General features: G+C 44.0%; 1 pseudogene; it reads right to left on the reverse strand.

The window, feature by feature from the left end:
- Positions 1–993: 993 nt before the first annotated feature.
- LOC119210835 (protocadherin beta-15-like) overlaps positions 994–16,199 on the reverse strand; it is a 204,715-nt pseudogene continuing 189,509 nt past the window's right edge.

Here is a 16,199-nt window from a genome sequence, read left to right on the forward strand (position 1 = left end):
GGATGCCGCGTCCGATTGAAGAACACTTTCATCATCTCCATCCCTCAACCTCCTCAGTCCCTCCTTCCATCCCCCAACATATGCAGCAGAGCAGTGGAAACCTGCTCCTTTTGTTTTGTTTAGTGACGTCCCATGGGCTATTTATAGGGACTTTGGTATTGTGTAAGACCTTGTGAAAGGCAAAAAGCAGGCTGCCGTGTTCCCTTTAGTGGCCCCAGGATCTGGGAGAGGAAAGCTAAAGAACATGTGGCTCTTGTATGGTTAGAGGAGGAGACAGTAAGTTTGGATGGAAAGAGCCATAAATGGGCTTTTTTTATTTGATACCAATAATCAATTTATTCTCATAAATTGCAGACAACAGACAATATATATATTGAGGTGAAATGCCTTTTTTTAACCTCATATCGAATGCATTAATCATGACTAAAGAGAAGAGCGAGTATTTCAGGTCTTATCTGTACTACAGTCTATTTTCCTCAAAATTAAAAATGATTGAACATATATTATACAACAATATTCTTTAAGATATACTAAGTGTCTTTTTTTTCCAGCTGTAGTTTTACTGAATTGTTTTCTCGCAAGTCAAAAGGGAATTCAAGTCAGTTCAATAACAACGCAAAAGTCAATCAGACTCGCGATTGATTTATTTAATATTTTTGTGAATCATTTTCAATAAACAGAAGTCTTTTTCTAGTTCTTCTGCCACAGTCAAACATGACATACGGGTTTGCATCAATGCCATACTGGATCTGTGGCGTTCACTTAACCCCTCCACCACCACGGTGGTCTCAGGCTTCTGTGGAGTGAACTCTTTAGCACTTTCCTGTCTTGGTGATGGCCAACTAGTAGCATAATTGCATGTTTGTTACCGCTGAATTTAATGTACATAACACAAATAAAACTTAAATAGTTAACTTAAACTAAGGCAAACATCTCCAATGCACAAAATGTGCTCTCTGCCTGTTTCAGTGTAAAACAAACAACATACACATGTATTTTTAAATGATTTCAGAATCTTTTTATTTGAAATGTCAGTGTTCAAGAGAAAATAAAACAGTAATATAAATATTAGCATCAAAATAAGAGTAACACAGGGGGGAAAGCGTGGGGGCTAAGCATTTGATAAGAAAGATAATACAGTAGGATAGAGTAGTATTAATTCAGCAGCAGACGGACTTACACATATATAATATTTATAATCATTTGCTCATATGGACAGAGAGAATGAGAGGCATTCTTTGACAAATGCACAAGATAAAATCACCGCAAAAGAACATTAAGAGGTTACAGAAGGATAGAAACATTTCCATATTTTTTTTTGTTTTGTTTTGTTTCTTTAAAGGGTGACAAAAGATAGAGAGAAACTGAACACAAAAATATGCGCAACACATATCACAAGTTAACTAGTCTACGTGTGTCACTTTGTTTACTTATCTAAAGTTGTCTTTAAGTCATTTATTTACACGGGAGAGTTAGTTGGCTTCCATGGTGCTTAGTTACTACATTGCAACACAAACTGTTGAAGAACATCTCAGATTTCTATTCATTAATGATTCTTTTTTTTAATTTTTTTTTTTTAACTGGTTTTATTTTTCTTGAAAAACAAAATGCAACACATTCCAGTAGTAAGCCACGCCTGTGGGAGGGACTTTTATTTTTAAACCGTTGGACGTGGTCCCTACTACGCAAACAACTGGCTCATACCATCGACAGGAGTTGTGTTTATTTACAGTGGGGAAGAGCCTCTAAAGACCAGGGAGTGGAGCAGAGAGGTGAGTGGTAGAGAAGCTAAGGTTTTTCATGATGTCAATAGGGGAGGGGAAATTTCAAAAGAGCTCTTGAGTGGCATCGCCTCCCCCCACAGGGAGAGCTGTGCTCGGCTCTGTTGACCTCTACCTGGGTCAGTGCATTGGAGAAAGTTGAAGGGGTGGGCGGATCAACAGTGGTTCCCCAGTACATTCAGTGGGTAGAGCTAACGTTGTTCATCACCCCTCTGTTTGATGTTATGGTGCCACCTCAGTCTGTGAACCCCTCACCACGCCCCATCCACTCCCCCTGACCCAGCCTGCAAGACGCTTTTTCTCATGCAGTTGTGCCTGGACAGAGGCCTCAGACAGAGGGACGGCAAAGTATAGACTTCATGTCATGTAGAAACACTTCTTCTATGCTTTTGAATCATTATCTCCCAAAGAAACGAAAAAAAACCTGTTACTGTGTCACATCGAGAAGTTCTTCGACCCTTCCGGACAGTGAGGGGTAATACTCAGTCAAAGCCCTCAAATTCACCATGCCTGTGCATTTCTTTAGAGACCGAAGCAATTATTACCCCTTCATCATGTGATCTTCAAAATACAAACAGTGCATTTCTCTTTGTTTGGCCCTCAACGCAGGGCGGTGAGAGAGGGGATAACACAAGCTGGGTGTGAGGAGGGGGGGGGGGCAGAGGGTGCAGTGGAGCAGGACAGGTCTGTGCCCATCCGGAGGTGTTGGCACAAGAAGCCAGTCTCTGCTGTTAAACCACCTTCAATCACCTTCATGAAACTTGATGACACAACACCGTGCCACACGCCCCCCCCCCCTCTGCCAGCCCCTTCCTCTGGATGCATGCTCATGTCATACAAATATCAGGAGATTAAGATTTTTTTTCTTTTTTTTAACTATGCTTACAAAAGTTATTTTAATTCTGTGTCAAGTAAACGCTACACGTGCATTACACTGACCTGCGATTGGAGGAGGGAGAATGGATTCCGGAGGTCCTCCTCTTTGCTTTTGCAATGCATAGTTTGCAACTATAAACTAGAACATGTGGTTTGAATCCTAAAGAGCATGCAGAAGAGTTTGTAATACCTGTCAAACAACAGCCTTATATCCACAGGACTCATGGTTTAAGACCCTGCAAGGCCAAACCTTACATAGTAATCTAATTGATGTCAAATAGCGTACTTTACAATAGCTGACGTTCCATGTCAGGGAAAGAGCACAATAAATCCAACGTGAAAGACATTAACATTTCATCTCTGAATACATTACTGAGTACAGCCGTGTCATCCCAGCAAGGTTCCTTACAATGAATCTCTTTGTCCAAGTTCATTTGATTTTGCCAAAAGAAAAAAAGAAAATCACAATAACCCCCCATACCCCGCCAAAATGATCTACCAACAATGAGTATGTGAGCAATACTTAACCTTTAGCACAGCAAATGTTATCAACACCAACAAAAAGCCTTCAGAACATTCAAGACACTTTCAAAGAACCATCGACATCTATCCAACGTCCATGTGGTCAAAAGCAATCATCATTTAGACCGTGGCTAACATGACTGACAGCAGAGCAGTAAGATACCTTATGGGGGCAGGGAGTATGGGGGGGGGGGTTAGATTTCGCATCAGATCAAGCCGGGTTCGAAATTCCTCCACCTCTCTCCGTCCAACTCTACTTCTTCTCTTTCTTGGTCGACTTCTTCTTGGAGGCAGGGGTCTGGGCGGCCTTGGGAGGCTCCGACTGAACCTGCTGCTGCTGCTGGGGCGGGGGCAGCGCCTGCTGGGCCGCCTGCTGGGCCGTCGCCTGCTGCTGTTGGGGGTTGGAGGTCAGGGTGGCCGTGCTACCGGGGATGTAGACGTTCTGGCGATAGTCGGGCACATGCTGCAGGGTGAACTGGGGGCTGTAGCGGGTGCTAAGGCCCATGGTGCCGGGTCCCAGTGTGGCCGTAGCCTCACCAACTGCTGGGGGTGGGGGTGGGGGGGTGGGGGGGTGGGGCAGAGCGACAGAGAGGGAATTTGTTAGAACGTGTTATATTAAAGGAGTAAAAGCAAAATAGGTAATAAAGGGAGTTTCAAACATTAGATAAGGTACTTAATGGAAGGGAGATTCGGTTTGAATATTACATTCGATATAAACAAATCCCACTGCTCAAGCAAACAATATATTTTATTATATTCCTATTGCATGTTGCCATGTTGTCCATTGTATAACTGTCTGCTGTTATGCGCCATCCGCCAAGTCAAATTCCTTGTATGTCGGACATATTTTGGTAATAAATGCTTCCTGATCCTGAAACCATGAGGTTGCAGTGAACTATTGAGCAGAAAAAACATGAACAAACAAAAGAGATGTGCTCCACAGCTGATTAGGCACAAAAATGTTTTTTTTTTCTTCTGTTAACATAAATGATGATACTGTCGCTTTAACATACTCCTCATACTCATTCCCTGAATGTGTGTGCGTGACGTAGCTGCTCAGCTCATAATTCTCCCACAGCCCCTGCATTGCAGAACCAAAGACACAAACGCTCCCTCCCCCATCCCGTGGAGCCTCTCAGCCTGCACGTATGCTCACCTAAACTGTAATGCTGCTCACTGGCTTCCAAAAACGTCAAAGCAGTATGTGAAAACATATATTATGATAAACCTCTCTGCCCTGACAGTTTTTTTTATTACACATTGCAGGTCTACTCCAATGTTGTGCTAAATAATTACAGACCAGAGCTGTTCCATGTTTAACACAGGCACTCTTTTTTTCCGTTCCTTCCGGATGGCACTAACTCTGCACTTTGCTCTGACATGTAGGTTACCACAATGCCCGATACAGAGTCTTTTCTCTCTCTGTTAACCGCAATGGAAAAATTCCATGGAACGTCCAATGCAGTGCGAAAGAGGGGGCGGGGAGGGGAGGTCTGTGTGTCTTGGGGGAGGGAGATGTGATTTGTAAATGCTTTTTAAAAAGAAAACATCTTTTTCTGCATATTTTTTTTGTTCTCAAGAGCAATGTTACGTGTAGTTTTCCTTGTTATTATAAGGCTTCCACGCCGATAGCTCAGTGATGAATAACCGTGTGCGTGTCCCTCTGCAGTGCCTAGTTAGGCATCCACTGCAGGAAAAGAGAAGTGGGGCAGTCACATTGTGCAATATGGGAATCTTTTATTATATATGACCCTCAAGGTTATATGTTACATAACTTTCCATGTAGGTCGATATCTTCGAGTAGAGTAAAACAGTGTGCATGTGATGAGTGTTTGCAGTGGAAACATGCATCTCTGTCATGTATTCAAACTACCCTGTTTATCGGAGGGACTGCATGTAGTTGTGTCCAGACCAAAATGGAAACATCGATGTGGACGGAGAGAGCTTTGTTAATGAGCGAGTCTCGCTGGTTGCCCTCCTACCAAACAGGAACATAAATAAACAACCTCTGCCGCTGAGGTTATGAAGAGGACAACCAGTTTGGAAGAGAGAAGATGAATCGACAGAAGGGAGGGAAATGACGACGACGTGTAGGACTCACCGTTAGCTGCAGCCATCAGGGCCTGAAGCTGCTCAGCCTCAGTTGGGGGCTGGGGCCAGGGACCAGTTCCCATGGCAACCTCAGGTCCTCCAGTTGCCCTGTGGTGAAGACAGGGAAGGAACGTCTGTAAATAACTGGTTGTTCACCCTCTCCAATGCGTGTTGGTTTAGCTGACTGGTTTGACAGTTGGTGGTTTATGACGTAAAGGCAAAGCAGCTGATGGCCAAATGCACAGCCTGACAGGAACTCGGCAAGGAGAACAAGGATGTGTAGTTTACAAAACAGGGTGTGTCTCAAACAAATGCGCACTCTTAAACACACTCTTGTCTTGCTGCACAATTACACACGGAAGCAAGCGTGTTCGACGCAATCACACAGTCAACATTGTACGACGTTCACACTGTCTCTGCTATGACCATGAGCACTGCGCCGTCTAGCTAATCTTACTAAATATTTCACGATCCCACTTCTAAAGGAACTAGCTGTCTGCCTAGTTACACATGCAGCGCTCAGTAGGAAACTGAGCGTTTCCATCTGGGCAAACTGCACCGTCAAAAAGGCCTATTTATTTCAACTCTGCAATTTGCCTGGGCGGCAACAAAGGAGAATGCGTAACCTGCGACCTATTTTGCTCAACTTATTTACACTCCAACCCCTGTGACACACCAGCACCAACTGTACACCTAGATTTAGTTTGCGATGCTTTAATCCTGGCTCTGCTCCTTCTCTCAATGTGCCAATAAACCTCCACAATGCTATTTTGTACTTGAACGACCATGAATCTGTGGTTTTATTTCTCTAAACTACTGGTACACTGTCAGAAAACCAGAACAGATACATTTCTCTTCACTTCAATAGAATCCCACCAGAGTCACAACAAATTGAATGAAACCTTAATGGATGCTGCTTCTAAAGACGTTTCAGAGTTTTTTACAAATCTCTCAAGCTGATGAATTGTGTGTCTGTGTGTTCATTACATTGGTTGTTTGACCCAAGGACATTTAGTGGATAATCATTAACCCACGGGGACGTGGGAGTGTACAGCTCCACATGGGACAGTACATTACACATTGAATTTTCATGTTTCATTTTTCTTGCTATCTGACAAAGGCTTTAGTAACAGATGAGGAAAACTGGAATGTAGAACTAAAGATAGCTTGTTAAAGAGATGGGAGATGAAGAGGGACATTTTCTTATTTCTAATGTAACCCTCCCCCCCCCCTCAAAGAAAAATCTACATTAGGGTGTAAAGGGGGAGTAAAGAACAATAAAATAATTTAACATAATAAGAGGCATTTGTTCAAGAGCAAGTTGCCAGATCTTGCTGCCAAAACTCTGAAGTGGTTCTTCAGAGTTCGGCGCCAGAGCCTGATGGAGAAAAACATGTTCGGTCTGTGCCAGGCAGCCAATGAGTAACAGGCAGGGCAAGTAAAGCCAGTGCAGCCATTTTGTGCCTCTTCACATCCTTAGATAAAGGGCATGCTTCATTTGAGCTAAATTAGCATCTTTCTGTAATTTCCTATAATTTGCTCTGGTTGTGTTAAGCGCTTCCTGTGGTCGGGATCTTCCCTTCCTATGGGCAGGATTGTCAACTGTGGTCTCGAGGGAATTCTTTGGTTGGGCAGACAATGATAGTGTTTCCCTCTGCAACCTTACATGACAAGTTCTTGGCTCTCTATGGTGTTTTGAAGAGAATCTTCTATGACAGTAACAAAGTTAGTTTAAGTCATTCAACCAGTCACATGGTGTACATGCTGGAATTTGACCTCAGGAGTTGTATATGAAGTGTTGTTTACAACGTTGTAACGCCTAATGGTTGTTTTAATTAAACCAATCATGGAACAGATGTCTGTATTGCCAAGGTGATAAATCACATGATAAAGCCACATGTAGTGATGTTGAGCTACAAGCATCACAGACACACATCAAAGTCAACGCTGTATTGTAAGCCTTTTAGGAGTAGAGACAACAAGCCCTTTAAGGGTACAATGACTCTATATAAATATATATATATGGCACACATAAAAGGCATAACAAATCTGGAAAAAACACTGCACGGGAAGTCAGAACTGTCACAATCTTTTCTACACCACAGCAGGCATTGTGGCCTAAGCACATCGATCAACAAACCCCATCAAACCTTTGGGGAGACTAACAGAAGCTATGGGTTAGCTACATCTACACACAGTACAGCACTCCACTGCAGTGCACTATCTAGACAATGTTAGACTCTCTGCCCTTATCAGCTGAACAGCGACTTGACAAAAGTCTCCACTGGTCCGCTACTAAGGACAGAAAGCGAGCATTTGGTTTCTACGTCTAAATTAGTACCTTGTCCCACTCTTCGGCGTCCATCGTATGTGTGTACCGTACGGCATGTGGGGACTAAAAACACAACACGTTATACAGCCTGCAAGAACCATTGTGTATTCGACTGAAAGCTGGAGTTAGGGTTAGTTTGCTTTCCCCCCACAACCGACGACGGTGGTGTTTGTGTCTGTCTGAAATTTTCCTGACTTTGGCTCGAAAGAGCTTTTTGCCACAGACGATGTCTTGACTCATGGAATGTGTGGTGCAATCATTGCTGTGAAAACTGCTACTGCAAGCACTCCATTGTTGCAGACAAAACATGGGCAGACTAGACATGATTAAACACTGTCCTCAACTCACTAATACACATAACTGAAATAGATTATCCTGATTATTACAAACTGAGTGCAAGAAGGATGAATACAGCATCCGATCCCCCCACTAACGCTGGTCACCGCCCCTCATCAGTAGTACTGAGTGATGGCGCACAGGCTTTAGAGAGTGCACAGAGGAGAGGAACAGGAGGCGAGGGGGAGGGGAAGTGGAAGCTGCAGCAGCCATTTTATAAAGCAGCCAGGAGCCAGGCAGAGATGCTCATTCGGGGGTGTAATTCTAGATTTGCAATTCATTGAGCAAACTCATGCAATGAAGTCATCACCACGATGTAATTTAAAGTACAATTCACATGGTATGTATTGCGACTTCAATATCATCAGCTCTTCATAATCATTACTCTGCAGGCAGCGTGTTCTTATGGCTGCAGCACGCGCTCCCATCCCCCTCTTTTTTACTCCTCATCCTCTGTCACTCCCTCTGTCTCAAAGATAAGCCTGACTCGCGCAACACAACAACATTACCAGGCATTTAATCATTGTGTGTATGTGTGTATCTCAGTATACTCACCCACTGGGTCCAGGTCTGGGTCCTTGGGTGAAGCGCCAGTCATTGTTGGGGGGCTTTTGCTATAAAGAGAACAGAAATTGCAACATGAATTGATCGTGTCGTTCCAACAACAGCAAGGCGTTTCTTAGATTCCACCTTTGGTTCAAAAGATGCTTTGTGACCGACACATCTGTGTGATGGTGTACATCATCTCTGGGATTAAGAAAACCTGTTTGGTTTTTCAATGCGCCTAGACAAAGGGTAACAGATGGAAACAAATGTACAAATGTGGGGACAGCATGGATGGCTGAGCATCCATGCTGTCCAAAAAGCTGTGGCGCAGAAAATGCTGCAAAGGAACTCACACGCACAAACACATGCAAAAAAATAACTAAACAAAGACCCAAACTGGGGCCCCACTCATAACACAACACTTGCATCAAAAATTATAAGCAGGTCATATGAAAAGGAGAATTACAGCACAGCGTGGCCGAGAATTCATATATATACAAGCCCAAAGAAGACTGCAAGATGAATCATGTTCAAGAATAATTTCTGAAGAAATACAGACGAAATATGACACCCCACCAAGACTTTTTGGGGGGACAGCTTTGTGAGCGTTCCTGCTGATTGAGTAGCTTCAGGGCTCTCCTAAGAATATGTTTAATAGACGCAGAGGACAGAGAGAGTCCTTGAAAGGTAACACAGTGTCTTTTTAATACCAAAACACCATGGCGATAAGGCAGCGATGGTGGATCAGCAGCAATAAAAGCTTCTCTCTTCTTCATATGTCCCTCCTTCTCTCTATTAATGTCTTCAAGCCATTTGCACTCTTGTCCATTTCTACCTCGCTGGCCATACCACCACGTCTTTTCCATCTCTCTAGCTCTTTCCCTCTCTCTCAGGCTCTCTTGTTGTGCATTGATGCGGTGAATAAACCTTGGCCCGGCTCCAGATTCTGCCGTCTAATCGACACAAGAGCTCTCAGGAGAGAAGGGCCAGCAGGATGATGTGCTGCATTATTAAAAGGGATGTTCTACCCGAGGGAATGATGGAAAGAAGCGGGAGAGCAGGAGAGAAAACCGAAGGAGTAAATACCTAGACAAAGGAAACAGCTGAAACAGGAGCCTCTATTAGAATACAGGTAAACCAGGAACAAATGCACCAGTGAATGGAGACTTATTGAATGCACAAAAAGAACACACAAGGAAACACAGGTGGTGAAAACATGTGAAATCAGGAATAGTGTTTTGAATCCATAGCAAGTGATTCCACGCCACAAAAAGACCTAAATAGGGGAGGGAAAGAAGCAACTTATTTTATATTGTCCGGTCTAATTCGAAGGACAACACAACTAGTGACAGGGAGTGAGAATGTTGTATCGCAATCAGTGTTTGTTCAATAATCCAGCTATTGACCAACGCTGGCTATGATCGATGTAGTTTTGAGGAAGAATGGCTAATCATTTGATTTCCATGTCTTCTTCAAAAGGGTCCCTTTATTCTTTGGTGGCTACTCAACAAAATCAGTTACGTGTTAAACACTCAAGGAAAATGTCTGATGAAGAAAAGTATACGTAGAATTCACAAGATGTCACTGGTTCAACATAACACCATAGTAGTTGAGGAGGAGAAGAGGGGAACATATTGAAACTCTGTTCTTCTCCCTTCAGAGTGGAATCTGCTCAATGTTTAGAGTTAAAAGCGGACAGAAGGACGTGTCTATGTGCGTAGTCACGTAACTCTGCCTGAGCTTTGGTATAGAGAGAGAAAAATATCAGCGCTGAGAGTAGGCAGACCGCAAAGAGGCCCAGCATTCCAGCCGAGTGACTTGCTCTGACCACACAAACAAGACACACGCTTGTTATTTCCAAGATCTAATCGCATACAAACATGAATAATAAAGGGTCACAGACTTCTTAGGGGATTTGGCCCAACTGCTAACTAAAGGTAAACAGTACCGTATAACGCATGCCAACTTGGTTACATCTACACATCACAGGCAGACAGGTAATATCCATAATAATGAGTCGCTTAGTTGGTAGGTTGTTTAGATAACAACGTTGCCATGGAAAACAAGATTCAAGCCAGATCTGATGACATGTGGGATTCAAAATGTAATTGACTTTAGTTTCAGTTATCAGATAATCTTTAGATGTGCTTGTTATTGTTGTTTCATAGTCTCTGAAGGGAGTTGGTTACATAAAATGAGATGAAGACATAATAAATGCCTGCAAGTTCACTTTAAAAGGCAGGAAATAGAGAGAGGATGTCAAATACTAGTAGGGCAGACTAGGTCAGTGGATGAAGGGATTACAGCCTTATGGGCCCTGCTTCTCTTCCAATTGAAACACTTTATAACCTGCCCTCACATCTTTAGATTGAACCAAAGAGCTTTGAGGACTCTTCCGGGGGATTACAGACTGGCCGGGTTCCTTAGCTACCATAATGCAATATACTATAACCATTATATTAAGTGATAACATGAATGTTGAATATGTGTGACTATGAAAGCACAGGAATCAAATGGAGATATTAACTTGATTGCTTAGCTCTGCGGTCTAGAGTGAATCAAGCATGTTTGAACAAATTTGAGCTAAAACATCAAGTTTTATGCCTAACACTTTTAAATCATGATACACAGGTGTGAAAAAAAATGAATTCTCCCTTTCTCTCCCTCTGACAGGGCTGAAGAAATGCAGAAACTCCCTTTAAACATACACGTCCATCTGGTGTTGTTTGTGGAAGACTTAGTTTCCTATCACATGCACAAATCATCATTGCTAATTCTTTACAAGGAAAAGACAACAACATGTGGGTAAAGAAAATTCCAATGTCTGTTATTTGATTTAAATACACCTCTGTCTTAAACAATAATGTCTCAACTCACGAAACCCTTAAGCACAGTCGCATGAGCCAGTTTGTTGCATGTGCAGCTTCGTCATCCATATAAAAGTGTATTTACAAAACACTCGGCCTGAGTCAGTGCCCGTGCCAACTCTTGTAAACTCCCACAGACTCAGACGGTACAGACAGATGGTAATGCAATTATTGAGATCCTGCTTTAGGTCTATGAATTTGCTCCAGAGAGGGGAATAACTGCAAAGACTGATGTTTCAAAGACATGAAATCAGGAGTACATGGCAGGTTCCTAGGTCCGCTGAGCAAGTCAATCGTTTGCTTTAAGCACATAGATGTATATGTTCCAGGTCAACTAGCAAAAATATACACCTTATCCCCCCCAAATTGTGTTAAATAAATTAAGAAATAACTAAAACAGCACACGGCTGATGAATAGAGCAGACAGATAAGGGCAAGTGGCAAGTTACTAACAATTGGACACTAAAATGCTGCTAAAATGACACACTACTGGAGGCTCCTCGAGCCTGACTCTTCTTTTTACACACAATCTTGCACACAAACATATGGACACCCAAAGTGATGGCTGCCGCTCAACAGCCAATACAGGCTGTCGCCATGGCACACATGAATAAAGAAAGACCCATCCGTCCTTCCTCCAGCACTCTCTTTCTCTTTGCCTCTGTTGTCCACATAGACACGTGTCACTAGAGCAATGAGACAGATGGTATCCTGCTGACCTCAGGAACAAACCAATTCAGCACTGAGAGAGGATCGATGTTTCAAAGACTCATGAGAAACAGGAGAATCTGAGAGAATCTAATGGATATTAAAAACAGAGAAAATAATAAAGATATCAAGATAGTAAATAGGTTGTCTCTGTCTTATGTATGATATTATTATTATCTGGTTAGCTTTGTTTAACACTGAATACACTTTAAAAGGGTAAATGCTAATCAAGAATGTAAGAATGAAAAATCCGTGCAGAACTTACACAGTGAACACATCCTCACTCATGTGATGCGGGGTCCTGGAACCAATCACCAAAAGTTCAGAGGACAACAGGAAGTCTGGGTTCAAGCCACTGACCCCATGAATTCCTGTTTTCCAGCTTTATTCTTTGGCTCCCCCACCCAACCCCTCGTAGCCTGTTCTTTCCTTGGACCTTTTCCTCTCCTTCCCCCCATCTCTCCCTCTGTCATCCTGTTCCACTCCTGTCTCCCAGCCAACACTGAGCCAACACTGCAGGACATTTTCATCTGTCTGTCTCCTCCCCCTTCTCTTCATCTGTTAGGAGCACTATGTTTTCACCTCCTTTGACATTCCCTCTCCCACTACTGTCTTTCAGCATGGAATGAACAGTTCCTATCTGCGAAGTTATTGAACGGAGATGGTAACCACGTTTTCTAGCCTCTGGTCAAATTAAATATTAAGATGTTCTTCACAGAGAGAGATTCTCCAGAAAAAACAAGCAACTTGTAAATTACATATGGAATCTAGGTTAGGACTACCAAGAGCTAATGCAACATCACATGAGTTTTTTTTTACACATGCTTGTATAAACATACCATTGCAATATTAAAACTGCATGTGAACAACATTATTATTGGCATTTCTATAGAAAACTGAAACACCTGTATTGGTCTCAAACCGAGATGGCATATCCCACCAATGCCATGCTTGCTCTAATCCCTCACCTCACTGGCTGAGTTCATGAGGTGCTTCCTACTGAGTGTCATGTTCAGCGTGTTGTTTTGACTCAGCATGGGTGTCTTCATAAATACAAAGTCACTTCGGCTGGACAGGGTGGAGTAACAAGGTCTGTATGTCCGTGTGTGCGGGTCCTGGGAGCCACCCACAACCTCCATGTAGCGTATGGGTCCATCAGTATTGAGCTGCAGGTGAAGGTCCTTGCTTGGCCTCTGATGGTAGCGGCTGGACCTGTGACGACCGTAGCAGCAACAATCCGAATCTCCGAGCACTGGGTCACGGTGCCTGAGGCAACGTACCATGAGGATAACAAAAGTGATAAAGCACACGGCTGATACGCAGGCTATAGAGATGATGAGGTACAAAGTGATGTCCGACATCCCAGTGCGGTGGTAGAAAGGTGTGTGGCGAGGGCTTACTGCAGCATCGTTGGTTGTTTCTTTCTCATCCACGCTTACTGTAATATTGACTGAACAGGACTTCGGCGGGTCACCATTGTCCTGAATGATGACCACAATGTCATAAGTCGAGCCTGCTTCCTCCTCCGCCCATTTGCGGGCTGTTCGGAGCTCACCAGTGTGTGCCCCGATGCGGAACATGCCAGCATTTTGTCCGGGAGCGATGGAGTAGAACAACCATGCATTGTGCCCACTGTCTGCATCCACCCCTACAAGTTTGTTTACGAGGTGCCCCGGGCCCACGGATGGGGGCACTGTTAACTGTAATCCACTGTCTTTTGGGTAGGAGGGATGTACAATCACTGGCAAATTGTCATTCACATCCACCACAAATACATGCACAGTGACGTTGGCTGTCCTTTGGGGAATCCCAGCATCCCGGGCCTGGACCTCAATACGGAAAGCTTTAAGTTGTTCATGATCCAGGGAGCGCATGCTATAGATCTGGCCACTCTCTTGGTTAATGTAGACATACGAAGAGATGTGCGAGCCCTGCACCATGCTGGGAAGGACAGAGTAGGAGATGCGCGCATTGTCACCAAGGTCTGGGTCAGTGGCAAAAACAGCAGCAATGGGGGCACTGGGCACATTGTTCTCTGGGATGTCCACAGAATATGAATGCTGAGAGAAGGTGGGAGCATTGTCATTTACATCAGAGAGCTTCACCACAAAGGTGGTTTGTGTTGACAGGGGAGGGGAACCGGCATCAGTGGCCTTGATGACCAATGTGTACTCTGGGACAGTCTCACGGTCCAGGATTCCAGCGGTGGTGAGGCTGTAATGCATGCCAAAAGCTGAATTGAGTTTAAATGGTAAACCTGGTTGGACAGTTAATGTAACCTCCCCATTTGAACCAGAGTCCAGGTCACGTGCACTTATGAGCGCAATCACGGTGTCTGGGGCCGAGTCCTCTCTGATAGGACTGTCCAGTTGTGTCAGTGTCACCTCTGGGGCGTTGTCATTCGCGTCGATGATGTCAATTACGACGTTACACGATCCCTCCATGGCGGGGAATCCACCATCTCTGGCCTGCACTGTGATGTGGTATGCGGTGGATTTCTCGTAATCCACATCACCCTTCACACGTATCTCCCCGCTTTTCGAATCCACACTGAAAATGTTTAGAACGCGTTCCGGTGTGTACTTACTGAAAAGGAACGATATCTCTCCGTTGTTACCCGAATCCGCGTCAGTCGCGTTCAATTTCGTAACTAAAGTGCCCCGTGCAACATTTTCTAAAAGCCTAACTTTCTTGACGGGCTCGTCAAAGACGGGCGCATTGTCATTGACATCCAGAATTTTAATGAGCATGAGTGTTGAGCCAGATTTCACCGGCTGGCCCCCATCTACAGCAGTGAGCAAAAGGCGAAACGAGGCCTGCGTCTCCCTGTCCAAAATTTTATCCACCAGTAGCTCTGGAAATTTACTGCCGTCACTTTTAGTTTCCATTTTCAAAATAAAGAAGTCATTCGCAGCCAGGTGGTAAGTGCGTAACGAGTTGGTACCCACGTCTGGATCATGTGCGCTCTCCAAACGGAACTTTGTGCCCGGAGCGGCCGCTTCTGATATCTCCAAAGAAATATTGCTGGTTGAAAACTGCGGTGCATTGTCATTCACGTCCAGTATGGTCACCACAACGCGATGGATATCTAAAGGCTCCTCCAGAAGTATTTGAAGGTGTAGTGAACACGCTGAACTTTGTTCGCACAGTTGCTCCCGGTCAATTTTTTGCTTGATGACCAAATCGCCGGTCGCCCGCTTTACCTCAAAATACTGGGTTGTGGATTCCGAGACCATCCGCAATCTCCGCTGAACAATCCCCTGAGATGTAAGACTCAAATCTTTAGCAATATTCCCAACGACGGAGCCCGGGCTGAGTTCCTCCGATACGGAATAACTGAGCTCGGCCGAGGCACACGGGAGGCAAGCTAGATAAAAGCAAAGCCTCCACAGCCTCCCTCCTCCGGAGCGCTTCCGCTGTTTGGAGTCCATTGTGCTGCGCTCCGAGGATCGCAGAATGGGAAAGTTTTCAACTTCTTCTTTCAGCGTAACGTATCCATTGTAATGTTAAAACGAGGCGGCTAGGCTTGATGATAAACATTTCCTTTTTAAAAAGAGAGCGATGGGAAGTTTTGATGTGATCATTTCGACCGCCTTTTGAGAAAAAAACGAGGACGAAAGTCAAAGTATTTTCTGCCTACACTGAAACTCCCTGCTCTGTCTCTGCCTCACTCTACACATGGGCGGGGGGAGGCAACAGAGCCCCCCCCCCCCATCGGAGGGCAGGGCTGGACCAGTTCAGTCCCTCAGCTCACACAGTAAAAACTTTCCAGTGACTCCACGTCCACTGGCAGACAAGGACCAACTCCTATTACAAAAGTTGGAGAAGACAACACTAACGGAAAAATAGAGGAATAAGCCATACATGTAGGAAAAGCAATTTTTCCTCATCCAAGAAGAAACCATGGAAAATATATCTGATCTTATTGTTAGTTATAATGTTTAACAATACAGAGAGAGCTCCTCATTATGAAAACACAACCCAGCATCAACCAGCTGTTATTTATAACAATGCTATTTGAATCCGCAGGGGGGCGTGGTTTCCAAGCACTCTTTTCTAACGTAGGCCTACACATGAAGTTAAAAGTTTAATTATAATATATATATATAATAATAATATTTTGGGGAAGAAATATTAAAG

The sequence above is a fragment of the Pungitius pungitius genome, chromosome 2 (assembly GCF_949316345.1).
Source record: "Pungitius pungitius chromosome 2, fPunPun2.1, whole genome shotgun sequence".
NCBI lineage: Eukaryota > Metazoa > Chordata > Actinopteri > Perciformes > Gasterosteidae > Pungitius > Pungitius pungitius.